This window comes from Puntigrus tetrazona, chromosome 4 (assembly GCF_018831695.1).
Source record: "Puntigrus tetrazona isolate hp1 chromosome 4, ASM1883169v1, whole genome shotgun sequence".
In the NCBI taxonomy this organism is placed as follows: Eukaryota; Metazoa; Chordata; class Actinopteri; order Cypriniformes; family Cyprinidae; genus Puntigrus; species Puntigrus tetrazona.
In genome coordinates, this window is record NC_056702.1 from 13,883,739 (window position 1) to 13,899,036 (window position 15,298).

General features: G+C 39.3%; 1 protein-coding gene across 7 annotated transcripts in view; it reads left to right on the forward strand.

Moving 5' to 3' along the window:
* Nucleotides 1-15,298, forward strand: part of LOC122342701 (copine-8) — a 78,205-nt gene that overhangs the window by 845 nt on the left and 62,062 nt on the right. The window lies entirely within an intron of this gene.

Sequence of the window (15,298 nt, forward strand, 5' to 3'; positions counted from 1 at the left end):
TTTTCTTTTTGTGTGTGTGTGTGTGTGTGTGTGTTTGTACACACACTTGTTGTTATATAGACTTCTCCTTGTTTTTTGTTGTTTTTCTATAATAAACGAATTGATCATTAGTGCTGAAGCGAATCGTGCTTTATCAAATTGAATTGATTTAAAACATTTTAATATTAAATAATGTAACTTATTGAATGAAACCGCAAAAGCTCCAATCATTTAAGCACAAATATGCCTAAGCTTCTTGATAAATCGACGACCAGTTTTATCGCAGACGAACTTGAGGTGGTCCATTTGGCTGATTTCAAAATGCAAAACGTATTTCTATTAATAAATCATCATCGTTGCCGGCGATTTGCCTTGTGAAGTCATCCTCCCCGTGAGACGCGGGCCGTATCTCATAACAACAGCCTGCGTTGTTTTCTTTTTTAGCTGGAAAATGATGGCTTTAATAAAGCCCGGAAAGAAAACGTTTGCGAAAATTATCGATTGTTGTGCACTTCGTGTGAATAATTTAAGTTTTGTGATGCGTCTGGCTTCGCCGGAGTAAACAAATGCGAGTGGGCAGGAGCTGTCCTCTCAGCCATTGTGAGGAGATGTTGACGGTGAATTACTATGCTCCGTGTCCCCTTGGGCAGGCTTGCGCAACGGGAAACACACACACACACACACACACACACACACACATGGGTGCTCTACAATCTGGGAGCTCTTTTGCAACACTGCACCGGGTGGGAAGGCAACAGGAGTGGTGCCATGGTTACGATCAGGTGCGTTCCTCTACTGTAGGGCCACTTTACCGCTGTCACCATGGTTATCGTGGCAGATGAGCGGATAGAAGAGTCTATATTCAGTCACGGTTAACCCCCGTGAAGAGTTGTGGACATTTCGAGGCCCACACAGGTGTGTTGTGAAGTCTATTAAACTATTAATTATATGTTTTGGTGTGACCGGAGTTGAGTGGTTTCTTGGTTTGATGCAATTGAAAGATCACATATAATTCACCTTTTAATGCTTAAAAAAAACGCTCACGAAATTGCATGCGTAGCCGTTTTGAAATAGCTTATACCGTTTTTAAATAGTTAATATCTGATTAATAAATGGTTCGTTAAAATGGCTCCGTGGCTTGCGATGTTTGTCGATAAAAGCAATTTGCTTTTGGTTGGACACGACTTAACCTTTCATTAGCATTCATTAGTTTGTTTGTCCGATCATTCGATTTAGTTTTTGGTTTGTTTGTCCCCTCGATCATTATGCTGCCTTCATATGCTATTGGAAGTTTCCTTCTTCGAACTCGAAACATGGGAAGCCCCGAACTTCATTCGTTAGGCTTCAAAATACGGAAAACGATGCGCGTGTGGTACTCGAAACGCTGATTGAAGGTATCCTGAGAAGATATCGTTTATTTTTTTTCGGTTTCCCAGTAGGTGGCCTTTTGCGAAACCATCTTGTGCGAGAACAATGCTTTTAGACCGTAGCTGTCGTTGTAAGACGGCGAGCAACTCTGTTTATTTGTCCCGAAGGAGCGACGGTAACTAAGGGGGGGGCCGGGCTCACGGACAGGCCAATCGTGAGTATGTTGTGCTTTGAGCTTTGTTGTTCAGTATCCCCTCACAGCGGAACAAAAGATCTAGCGGTTGGATTGACGTCCAAGGGGGTGGAGACGGAATAGGAATAGAAGATATCTGGGCAATATCGAAATATCAAATCGAGTCAAGTCAAGCCTTTATTTGCATATTGTTTTATGCCATTGCGTCGCAGCGGCTTTAAGCCGTTTCAGGAAGATGGTGTGTCAGTAACGCAAGAGGACAATAACGAAGTCAGTTTGTTGAAGATTCAGCGATGAATATGAAATTTCAGTCAAAGGAATGCAACGGAAAGCAGTGCAGATTCATAAAACTTGGACATAACAATGGTTCCTGTCTGCCAGGGTTAATTTGCCAAGGAAATTTGGGGCTTAAAATGGTCCCAGTTGTGACCACCGCTTGACTGTTCATGTCCATTTTTTCCATTTTTGTAAAAACACTTTTTCGTCAATCAAACAAGAATCGATGGAACCTCCTAAAGTAAACCTCCCCAATGTATATGTATTCTCCAACGTAGTCAACATTGGCGTCGCAGTAATAAAAACTCTCTCTCTGCCAAACTGTAAGAGCAAGTGGAAAGTTCCAGTACTCCTACCCATAACAAAGGAAATGATGCTTTTGAGAAATGTGCCTTAGAGATTAAAGTGCGAGTAATGTTTACTTTAGTGCTCGTAGTGCTCTAAAAGCTCTCAGTTGTATTGTATCGAGTAATCAGTAACCCGGTGTAATTCAATTGGAATGTTCCAATCTGGAACGCATAAATGTGCATTTCCCGCTCTTTATGACTCAATTAAAGCAGGTGTGGGCCCTCACAGGCAGATAAGAATCCCATTTGGGGTCTGATGAGAAAGATCGGTAAACAGCTTCACTTCACCTAGCAGGGAAATTTCCCTGTGTCAAATTTCTTCCTGTTTGACTCTTAATAACTTAATAAGTCATTTACGAAGGAGAAGAATATCATAATAGCATTGCAACGTTAGAGAGATTCGTGTTTGTTTGGTGTTCCTTCGTCAAAAAAAAAACGTTTACCCTCGAGACCTTATAATATCCCAGACTTCAGATACGGCCCGAGGCCAAAAAACATAAATAAGATGTCTTATAAAAGTAATTACTTCACCTTCAACATCACAGAAACTCTTTTAAATGTCAAATGCAACCGACAATGAAACACTAGCAGGTCTTTCCCTTTATTCAGAAACTCATAAAATATTTGCAATATTTGCTTTCTCGATGGATAATGGGTAAAAATGGATAAAAAACGAATTTGACATATTTAAGTAGACCGAACGCATTACAATTAAGTAGTGCCAACTTTTTTTGGTGTGTGTGTGTGTGTTCTTTTCTCAGCCTATATGTAACGCTGCGAGTTGTCGTTAGGAGATCTGGTCAGATTTTAATGCTTGTTCAATCACGTATATTGAGCGTTTACTTGACGCACAGCTAAAATGGCTCCGAACACGACGTCCTCCATTCTCTGTTTGTAAATGCTTTGAACAAAGACGTCGCTGTCGGCCGCTTTAGAGTTCCTGCTGTGTTTCAGGAAAACGACCCGAGGGGGAAATCGGTTCTCTAGGAAATACCCAGACCTGTGAAAACGTCTATAACGGACCCCCCTTTATGTCCGATGTTTTAACTGTATTATTAGCGCGCTATTACATTATAGTTACATTATAATGCACGTAAGTACGTTGTATCGCATCCTCATTTAAATGTTAATACATGGAAACTTAATTTAAAGTGCGACTAAAAAGACATTACTGTTGTTAATTCCCATTATGTTGTCGTTTAAGCAGAAGCATGCTGGGAGACGAGCTAGTCTGTGATAGTCTTGCCGTGCAAAATGATCAGAGCTTTTAGGTCTGTGAGAGTTTGATAAGATAATACACAAGATTTATCTTTATATATTCAGCTCACACCTTTTTTTTTTAGAGCAAGTTATACTTGAAATGAGAAGCGCGTTATGCAATTCTTTATTAACGTAGGTCATATTGTTTATCGGTTTTACAGCCAATCGGTGATTTCTAAATTGACCTAGAACTTTGAGAGAACTTAAGGACGTTCTTCTTCCACGTGTAGCCACTTTTATCCAGGACCGGTCTCATTCAGTCTTAAGTTACTGAGAGATCCAGCTCGCCGATTTTTACGATGCTCATTAAGAACGTCTTAATAAGCTTTCGCTCAGGTGGAGGTGCTGGGGGTCTGATTTATTCCGTAACCGATCTGGAGGGTCAAAAGAGCACCCGCAATCCCCACCTGAGTCTAGTCTCTCTCTCTCGAGGTGGATTTCTCAACATTTCTGCGTCGCCTCCATTAAAAACGATTTCATGCGGAATTCATTCACGGAAAAACCTCGCATCGGAAAGGCCACGTGGGTTTTTTTGTTATTTGTTGAGCTTGAGGGTGTCATTCCCGATATGCTACCGTTTCATATTCTTAAAAACATACTTTGTTGTCGTACAAAAGAAAATGATTGTGGTTTGGAATGACGTAAGATTGAATAAATTCTGACGTAATTGTAATATCTGATCCAGCAGATGCTTTAAAGCAATCAAAGCAGCACAGGTTTGCAGGTGGTTTGGATCTCTGTGTGTGTGTGTGTGTGTGTGTGTGTGTGTGTGTGTGTGTGTGTGTGTGTGTGTGTGAGTCTGAGTGTGGGTGTGGGTGTGTAATCTGCACTCTTTCCGGCCAGGAAATGTGTTTGATTCCCTGAGATGAATTGATTTTAACCAGTCTGTACTAGTGTTGTCAAAAGACTTGGTACTTCCGTACCAAGTCGGTACTAAATTAATAAAAACACTTCTATTCGCTAATTCTAATTCGCTTCTTGACATGTATGAGATGTCAGAGATGCAGAAAACGCGGAGGAATATCGAAATCTAGTTTAAAAACAGAACGTAGCCTACAGTTTGCCATATGGACTAGTGTCTGCAAATATTAAGCCGTCAAAATAAAAGTTGCGGTTTAGATATCGTGCTAGCAATATATTATTACATATTATTATTATTATTATTATTAAAAATAATGTATGGGATAGGCTACTAGTACCACTGCTGTTTAAAAAGTTAATATAAGTTGTTGTTGTTTTTTTTAAATCACACATTTATTTACATTTTTTAATAATAATAGTCTAATTCTATAATAATATACTCTGCTTTGTTGACCAAAATAAAATGTGTTTAAATTTCACTAATTAAAAGACAAATTAAATTGGTGTTAAACTTGGGAAAAAACTTTATTTTAGTTTTAAAATCGTGTTTTTCACCGGTATCCGGACCATTTTGGCTGTCTGTGCTAATTTTGCTTTGTAGATTTCCGTATTTATGTCTGCATTTGATTGAACACCATAAAGGCTTTAAAAAAAGTAGTTTATTTACTCACACTCGTGTCGTTCCAAACGTATGCCTTTTTCTTGAATAATGTATTGGTCTCATTTGATATGCAACTATACAATGAATAGGGACTGGCGCTTTTAAGCTTCAAAAAGGTTGCATAAAAGCAGTCCACATGACTCTGTACTTTATGGCTTATAAAGCCATATAATAGCGAACAAATGAATTATTCAACGGTGCGTTTCATTAGCCAACGTTGATCACAAGTTGCGCCGTTACTAACATGCCGTTCAATGATTATGTGTTTCCCGAAAAGATTGCGCGAATATTCTTTAAATGAACTTTCGCTAATTTGTTGTTAATTCTATTAGCTTGACAAGAGGTTTTGGCGAGTGTGTGTCGTGGTTCCTTTCTTTCTCGCGGAGAATCAGACTCAGTCAAAGGGTTTTGATGCCAAAAGGTTGGGATAAAGAAAGAAGCCCTTTTACATGCTCCCCATCCCCAACACATGGTAAAGAAAGAGTTGACCAGTTTCACATTGCTTACACTTGATAAATCCATATTTTGACTGAATAGAAATCTTCTTCATATGCATGTGATTGCGCTCAAATGCCAGGGAACCCAGAGTAGGGTATGCCGTACGAAGGAACCCGCGATCACGTAAAACGTTAGAAAATAAAGCAAAACAATGGAGAAGTAGAGCGTTTATGTATAGTGACTTTAGTTAGTTCAGGCGATAGTCTAGCATTGATTAGATCTCGAACTGATCAAACCACTTGTGTGACATTAACAAGGGTTTTGTATCGTTGAAACCGATATTGTATGATTTACTAACTGTGCGAAAGCGTTTTTTAATCGACTAGTTCATTTCTCTGACTATAGTCAACTCAGGAGTTTTATGTAGCTTTACTTATTATCAAAGAAGCTTTACAGCAATCATTACGTAGTAGCTAAAAAGGGAGTTATTTACAGAAAACACTACCGCAACAAGAAACGTACTTACAGGAAACACGGCTGTAACCAGATAAACCAGAAAATATCTGACTTATACCTAAATTGTTTCAACTTCTGTCATATATCATGGTTTTAGTTCGAATAGTAGAATGTTTTTTTTTTCTGCATCTGCTTTAGATGGGTGACCGATTGCTTTCAGAATCGTATGACAACAATTATGTCCACACAAAATACTTGAAACCATTCATTTTTGGCCAGAAAGGTGACCAGGAGAAGTCTTTGGAGTTACTTAATTTTAATTTGGCGAACTACCGAATAGTATCTCTTTAACCAATTAGGTTCTTGAACTCTACAGCTGCCTTCGATGGCCGGCCGGTTGCTTTGGTAGATGCGGCCTGACGCCGCAAGCCGTTCGTCCCCAGACGACGATGAGAGAAATCGCACGCTTCTTGGGACTGCACGAAAAAATAATTTGCTTTCTCTTTATAGAAGCAAGGTCAGAACCGGAAGCAGGCTCGCATCCGGGTCCAGAGGTGGCTGCCGGATTGATTAGTAGCAGAACGCATTAAAGCATGTAGAATGAAATGATAGCAGAATCGAAAAAAGTCGCTTGAGGGCGGTCTCGAAGTAGATCCAGGTGCTGCGTATCGTTGGAATCAATAGCTGCAAATTTGTGTATTTAGGTGTGTATTTTGTGTGTGTTTCTTCGATTAAGGGGTGGGGGCTGTGTTTATTTGTTCCGTAGAACAAATATTGTTTTCTCTGAAGCGGCTGACGGTGACCTGCCCAGGCGGACTGCGCGATTGGCCCCCGACTCAAACGCTCACTGGGTTTCCAGCAGCCCGTCGAAGCGGTAAATTCTGGTTGCTATGTGACTCATTGCGTTGGTGAACCTCTGTTGGTATACTGCTCCCCAGGCTTGATGGGAGATTTATACCGCACTGGATGACACATTACTGTGCTGATTTGCTTTTCCTTGCAAAGCCGCCCGCTTCAAACCAGAGGTCAACGTACAAATGAAAAAGGCAAACCTTGAGTAAGAGGCAGGTTTTTGATGAACTCCAAAAACATTGTGGGTTAAATGCAACTTAAGCTCTGGGAAGAATCTGTGAGAGCGCCGATCGCTGTAGAAAAAGCGGAATAAGCGGAAGTCTGTGAAGCAAGTTTAAGGAACGGTTTACATTTTGACTGTTCAGTGAAAAGTTTTTTTTTTTAGTTAATTAATATTTATGTGGGACGTATGAGGTCGAACGTACAGTACATCTACTAAATAGATAAACTAGACAGCTTTATGTCTACCATAATCCATTCAGACAAACACCGGAGACGTCCTTGCAACTGAAGCAAACGGAATGGATAAGTTGGGAACGCTTTATTTTACACGTACACCTATTAGCTGCATATTAGCCGTTTATTAACGCTAATTAGGCCCACATTAATGCCTTATTCTACATGACCTTCTTCTGCATCCCTAATCCTAAACGTACCTAAACTTTAAAACTTGAAAACTACCTTACTGTTAGCAAATTAAGAATATATTGAGGGTAAAGTCATACTAAATAGTGTTACCGATAAATCTTCTTTTGAAGGGTCAAAACATGAGTAGCTAATTGCGTGAGATGCTGAAAAAAACAGCTGGTTTGTATCTGCGCATGTGCAAACAGACCAGCAATTAGCCTAAAATATTAAGAAGTATTAATTAAGCATTATCGTTGAAGGATGTAGACGTGCTACAATGTCTTACCTTATTAGAAAAAGGTTCTTCTTAGCGTTAGCATGCTACAGCTAAAGCTCATCCATTTATCCTGAGCCAAACATACTTTACTATAATTCCTGTTGTTGGAGGGTAGTCCGTTAAAAAGTGCTTTAAAAACAAACAGCAAGCATTAATACGTTTGTCTCCTCAACGTCAACGTTTAAAAAGCTCCCTCGTCTTTGCCGAAATGCTAAATTGTCGTTGAGCGTGAAACAATGGCGACTGAATTGCGCATGGACCAGAATGCTCTGGGCTGATCTCACGGCGGTATTTTTGGCACAATGATCTGTCAGGACAGCTGGAAGCCGCTCCATTGACCTTTAAGGCCATAAAGATCACATAATGGGTTGTATTGAGGAAAATGAAAAGTGCGTCTGAGTGTATTGAGCAGTGACAAGAAACCCGCTGAGCTAGAGTTCAATACGCTCTATAAGGAAGACTCAGGCAGGCTGTACAGCGGAGAACAGAACACTGCGGGCAAAACGACTGACAGTATTTAATCAATGTACATTTTCCTCCTTGGTTATAGGCCAAGAGCTTTTGGAAGGGCAGCATACAGTTTAGTTTTATAATTAAAGCCAGGAAACAGCATCTACTTTGGACTCGAGTCGAACACCTATGCAACTTTTAAAAGCAGAGCGCATGATGGGTGACGTTACTGAGCAACATAACCGTTGATAAACGTCTCGACATTACCACAAAAACGCCTAGTTCGTATATAAAGATGCACTGTATACTTTTTGAATGGCATTAACTCTAAAAGAGCCTGTTTGATGTGGTCTCAAACCATACGAATAAAATAATAGTTTACTTATTGAAAACTGTGAAGTAAGACAGTCTGCAATTCTTTTTTTTTCGTAGCTATGGGTAGGGATGCACGATTAATATTCTTAATTTTAATATAAACGCGAAATCGCAATGTGGCTTATTATAGTAATCGCAATTAATGTAATTATGAGAACTCAATGAATTACCGAAAAAAGCTACATGCTCAGGAACAGCTTGCCAAACCAGAAAAGTTAAGGGTTTTTTTAACTCTAAACAAACTTATAACACATTTGGGGGTTTGAAATAGCTTCCTTTTGTGTGCCGAAGTAGAGTAACACAACAAGTCCGAAAATGTTATTTTAATACATAATATTACTAAATGTTATTCCAGACAAGGCTTAAGCCTCGTTTTAGACCGAAATGTAAATCTGAGCTGTTTTAACTAACAGAAACTTGCGCGAAACATGTTAAGACGCACACCGGTAATGCTTTTTTTAAGGTACGCTTATAAAAATGTACTTAAATGACCTAAGTGACCTTTCGCAAAGACCCGCCCTCCTTGGTTACCGTTGCCATGAGCGACAAACGATGCCGCTCTCGTGTTCACACTTACTTCTGATGTCAAACAAGCTCTCAGGACTCTCAGCTTTTAAATTGTTTAATTTTTAAATAAATTCAAACTATAAATACCGTTTTGTGGATCACTGTATCGCTTCAGTTCGAACACTTGAACACCGATCGTCTTTTCATATTTACATAAAGCCAAATTTACATATGCCCATATGTCTTCCGAGCCAAAAGTATAACGTGAAACCTCAAAAATGGATTTATAAGGCATGTGGTGTCGTAGTTTTATTACTTCAGATCGATCGGGGCGAAGTTCGCGGGATTTTGTCCACAGAATGATAAGAGCACACGTTTCAGCAGATTATTTTCTTATTTATCACAGCGTTTAACTTCTGCGCAGACATCTATACATACAGTGCTGGACACAACATGTTTTTTGGTACGCAAAACAAGAATGTAATGTATGCATTCTGATTGGTCAGCTCACCCGTCAATCAAGGGACAATTAAACTATGCCTATAGTTTGCCTATACCTTATACCTTAGTGTTCTGTACATTATTAAATGCATACACACACACACACACACACATACATACATACACACTTTTATTCTAATCAAATAACAGATAAACCATATATTGTCATAGTCTTGTTTATTGTTTCCATGTTTAATCAGTCTTAAATGTTTCTATCCGCCTTTTTTTCAGCTACAGCCATTTTTGAGTGCATGCGTTTACTGTGCTCAAAAATGTTCACACCAGTATAAAAATAGAACAAATAGGAAGAAAAAAAGAAGTTCTCAATTACTGTGCTTTTAACCGTTATCGCTTTAAACCCTGAAATCTAAAGAATTATAAGTATGATTGTCTAGTGACTATGTATGTCATTTTCTTGACATTCCCTGGAGAGATAACTCATTTTGTAACACTAACAGACATCTTTTTACAGTTTTCACAATATTGTCATATATTCGTATGTTGCTTCAGAGCAGTATATTCCCACGGAATGTTTTGCTTTCTCATACAACCTGTCTTTCGCTCGCGTCGAGATTTAAGAGAAAATATAACGCCGAGAGCTTTGACAACAGTGTCAGAGCATGAACTATAAAAAACCTAGACGGTCATACATCTAAAAAAGATGCTTCATGCCGTAGCTGTGCTTTATCACACGTTTCTGCACCTCGATGTGAAAGTCAGACACCTTCCTGGAAGCTTCCTGTTGTTTCCAGTCACTGGAAATAAACTGAAGGTATGAGCTAGCAAACAATGTCCTCGGAGGGAAAAATCAATGACCGCAGAAACCAATTATGACACATACATGGCGCACATGACTCAAGCATAACGCAGAAATGGGTCATATATGAACGAATGCCAGGTTCTGCCTAGGGATGCTCCCATCCAATATTTCGACATCAATGCTGAATACATTTGTAAATTGTATTTCTTGACAGTCAGCCCAATCTGACTTAATTAATGCTAGGCAATTTAAAGGGATGGGGGATGTTCTCACTTGGCGTTTTTTGCGCGCTCGAGTTTGTTATTTACAATGCAGAGGCATGGTTCGCGCGTTTATAATGGAAACGACGAACATGCGCGAATTTTTCCAGATGTGACTTGCAGTCGATTTAGCAGCAGAGCCACTGCAAAAGATTTGAATCCATTTACCCCGCGAGCTCTCTACTCTGTAAAACACTTATATTTTAAAAGACGTGAACTATCCTGAGTGGTTTATTAGCGAATTGGTTGTCTAGTAGGGGTGCACCGAATATTCGGCCACCGCAAATTTTTCGGCCGAAAATGGCACAAGAGTGTATTTTTTCGGTTTTCGAATGTTGTGAAACAGAAACCTGACGCGCGACCTGCACGTTCTTGTCTGAAGCAACATGTCTGCGGTGTGGATGCATTTCAGTATATCTGAGAAAACACGCGGACGGCGATTTGCTAAACATGCAATGCCGAAATTTCAAGAGGAGGTACATCTGCAAAGACTTTAATTTATCACCCGAAATTGAAAAATTACGATCGTTACGCTGAATATGGGAGGAGCGCGGCACAGAAACGGTCAATGCCTCTGAGCACGCCCACTCCGTCATAGCCATAAATGCAACGGTACTAACGATTGGTTTTCGGCCTTTGGTTTGGAAACGTATTTTCGCTTCCTCTCGCCTAATATAAATTAAACATTAATATACGATAACTGCAAACACGATCGGGATAAAAAACGACGATGACTATGATATCATAAATTGTGCCAATTGCACAATAGTCCAAAATGCAGCATATAAATAATACATATACACAGAAACAAATCTGATCAAAAAAGCTAAACGGCTTGAAAGTGGACTATGTTTGCATTTGCAATAATATGCAATACACATGTAATACACTAGGTATTAAATAGTAATTACATGGTTGCGTGCTTGACATCATGCTGCATAACGGATCTGAATAGAAGGACTTTATTGTCTGCTATCAAAAGTGACAAAAGACTTTTCTGTGGCGATATACCACTCGGTCCTACTCTGTTGTGCAGTCTATAAGTCACATCACACTCGAAACCTCTAATTGGATCTCAATAACACTCACTTTAACCTTGAAGGTGAATGAGTTGCCCTCAGGGGGAGCACAGATGTTGCGCTGGCATACACCCGTAACATAAAAAAGCAGTCGACCTTTTCTAAACAAGATCGAGGGAGCTGTATTTTAAAGCTACATTATAGGGTTATCAAGCCTCCTTAAGCACGCTAGCAAAGAAAGCTAACAGAAAACGCTTCTGGAGTCCCTGAACACTCCCATAAAGCTAATTACAGTCTCCTCGACTGCCCGCGTCAGCTGCACTTACTACAAGAGCTCTCGCCAACCCAGTGGCCCTCTTTTCTCAAACAGCGACTCTAGTATCGATTTCATCTACTGCATTCTTTCTCTGCGACAAGATCTCCTTTAAATGAACTCCGCTCCTTCTGACCATTTCGTCTCGCCGTTTAGTGCAAGATTCTGACATTTGCAAGTAGGCGAAATTAAAATGTCACTATAAATAGAGCGCGCCAAGTGACGAGGCATTTTTTCACCACATTCCAGATTACTCGCATGATTTTCTTTATCAGATCATCTCGACTGACGTCGATTTATTCGTTATCGCTGCGGCTTTGAGCATGGTTACATGTGTTTATTTATGGATGTGTACCTAGGTAATAACATGTTTCATTAATATGCTAATCAATGCCCACCATGGCGTATTCTGAAGTATCGTCATCTAACGTCAATAACGCGGCGCTTATTCTTCCATTTATTTATTTTAAAACGAACCTTTTCTATGCTAATGTGATTACGATCATTATAATATAATTATAATATATTAATAGACATGCTAATACGCAAAAGGTCATATTAAAATAGCACAATTCACATTTTGTCATTAAGTTGAAAGTTTTATTGAAACGTTTTTCAAACCTAAACGAAACTAACACGACTAAATATAAAATCTCTATAAATGTGCATTTTAAACTGCACTGTAAAAAGCAAACCGAAAAACGGTCAGCTGTATGGGTGCCAAACAAAAACTGTAAAATTACAGTTAAATATCTTAAAATAAAGTGCAAAAACTTTAATTTTACCGAAATTTTCATTAAAGGTTATACAGAAAAAATAATATTATTAATAAATAATAAATTAAAATAATACATTTCACAGATTTTTCCTTGTTTTAATTACAGTATTTTACTGTTTTTGTTTGGTGCCGGTTAGCTGCCAGTCATTTGACTGTTTTTACAGGCTTTTCTCATTGACCCTACTTTCAGTGCACCGTATAGTTACCATATTTGATGTTCGTAATGTATTGGCGGATATGCTGTAGCTCTCCTAAGTGGGAGTTTTGGGGACTCTCAGCTAATGGTCCCAGGGGGCCCCCTTTGGTAAAATTCAGTTCCGGGTTTTCCCTTTGTAGAAATCCCGTTCTGTGTCGGATGAGGAATAACGATTGCATTCTGTGGGCCAAGTAAGACAGGGTCTGATGAAGGCAATCCTTACTCTGGTCACATATCTTAAATCCTCATATTGCGTGAGCTTGCTCACGGCGTTCCAGAGTGCTGGAATCTCCTGCTTTGTGTTCAGCCTCCTCCCCGGGGCTTCTCTCCCACGCTGCCTCAAACTTCCTGTGATTGGCATATCAGAAAGATGGCAAAGTAGAGGGGCGTGGGCCTGTTTTTCCTTTCCTCTGTGTGTGTGTGTGTTTGTTTGTGTGCGTGTGCGGCCGTCTGGCAAAGCACAGCTCTATGTTTGTCCATGAGATGTTTTTATTTCAGTTTTGGCTTGTTTGGGTTCGTAAATAAGCAAGACCTTATTCAGCACATGGTTTGTTATAATAATACACGGGCTCATTGAATACAAAGCAACTTTTATTTTTCCGTCCAGGGTAAATTCACGTTTCGGTTTACATGTGGAATACTTTCTCAGTCGGCCAACCGGCTAACAGTATTCATTAAAATTGCATCACTTTGAAGCGTCAAGTACATGTTTTACTGTATGATACATTAAAATTGTAAAATTTGAATCTACATCGTTTTAATTTCCCAACCTACAAATGTGAATATGACTGTATGTATAGATAATTTGGTAACACTTTGACTATTTACTACGACTTTCCCCTTCGTAAAGTCTTAATTTGCTGATTATTAATAGTTAATAAGGTAGTTGAGTTTAGGTGTTGGGTAGAATAAGGTCATGTAGAATAAGGCATTAATATGTGTTTAATTAGCACTAATAAATGGCTAACATTCTAGTAATATGCATGCTAATAATAGGTTTACCAATTAATATAAAAACCCAATACGAAGTTTCCCTCTCTCATCAAAAAGAAGCGAATGAGCGAATTACAGTCATCGCATTTTACGTTTTGTAATTTTTTTTCCTCAGGAGGTCCACAACCAGTTAATGGCTAACATTAGCTCTTTATTTCCATCCTATTAACTTTTTTTTTGCAATTTAGTAAATTATAAATAATAACGCCTAAAAGCCTGTTCACACCGAGGATGATAACGACACTTTGAAAATGTATTTATTTTTTTTAAGGTAAGTGGTTGCAATCCAATTCACTTTAGCCGCATTTAGGCAAGTTATACCAATGCCAGTGTATTTTTGAGGGAGGGGCAATTTATGTGAAATTATGAGAAAAAGTATGATTTTTTTTGCGTTGGCACATTTCAGACTGCACTCCGTAAACACGATCAACCGTAGAAAAAAAACCCCTTCAAGGTCTGGTTTACTGTAAAAGCAAACGCTTAGACTACTGCGCATACTTTTTGAAAAGGCTACCACGGAACCCGAATAACCGCCATGACTTCGTGACCGGACGAAGCGAGTCAAATAAACTTAAACGGGTACTAAATAATCACTCTGCGACAACAAAAAAAAGCCAGAGATAAAAACGGCACGTTTTTTTTGTTGTTGTTTTTCTCTGAATCTTTGCCAGTGATTAGAAGCGAGTGCAGTACGCACTCCAAATCCATTTAAGTCACCGTCTCTCCTCATGAATATTAAACGGCGCATTTGCTAATGTGCTTTGGAACAAACAGTGCGTAATTACCTCGAGCATTTCGTTTAGCGGAGAGACTTGTTTCTGTACCTCTGCTTACACAAGACGGATTGCAATCTGGCGTTACAGGAATGCAACGAGACGTTTCGTAACGTATACGCGTGAGTGGAATGAGGTTAAAAGTGAAGCGCGCTTTGCTTTTTTCATTGTCACTAGCAGCACCAATCAAAGCATTGTTTAGACTCGGAATTTGCGCATGGAAACGTCCGTACAATTAAAATACATTTACGTATGTGTATACGTATTATTCAGGGTTGAATTAGGACCCCGATACATTTACGTATGTGTATACGTATTATTCGGGGTTGAATTAGGACCCCGATACATTTACGTATGTGTATACGTATTATTCGGGGTTGAATTAGGACCCCGATACATTTACGCATGTGTATACGTATTATTCGGGGTTGAATTAGGACCCCGATACATTTACGTATGTGTATACGCATTATTCTGGGTTGAATTAGGACCCCGATACATTTACGTATGTGTATACGCATTATACGGGGTTGAATTAGGACCCCGATACATTTACGTATGTGTATACGTATTATTCGGGGTTGAATTAGGACCCCGATACATTTACGTATGTGTATACGTATTATTCGGGGTTGAATTAGGACCCCGATACATTTACGTATGTGTATACGTATTATTCGGGGTTGAATTAGGCCCCTGATACATTTACGTATGTGTATACGTATTATTCGGGGTTGAATTAGGATCCCGAATATTCAGACTCGAAGCGCGTCACGTT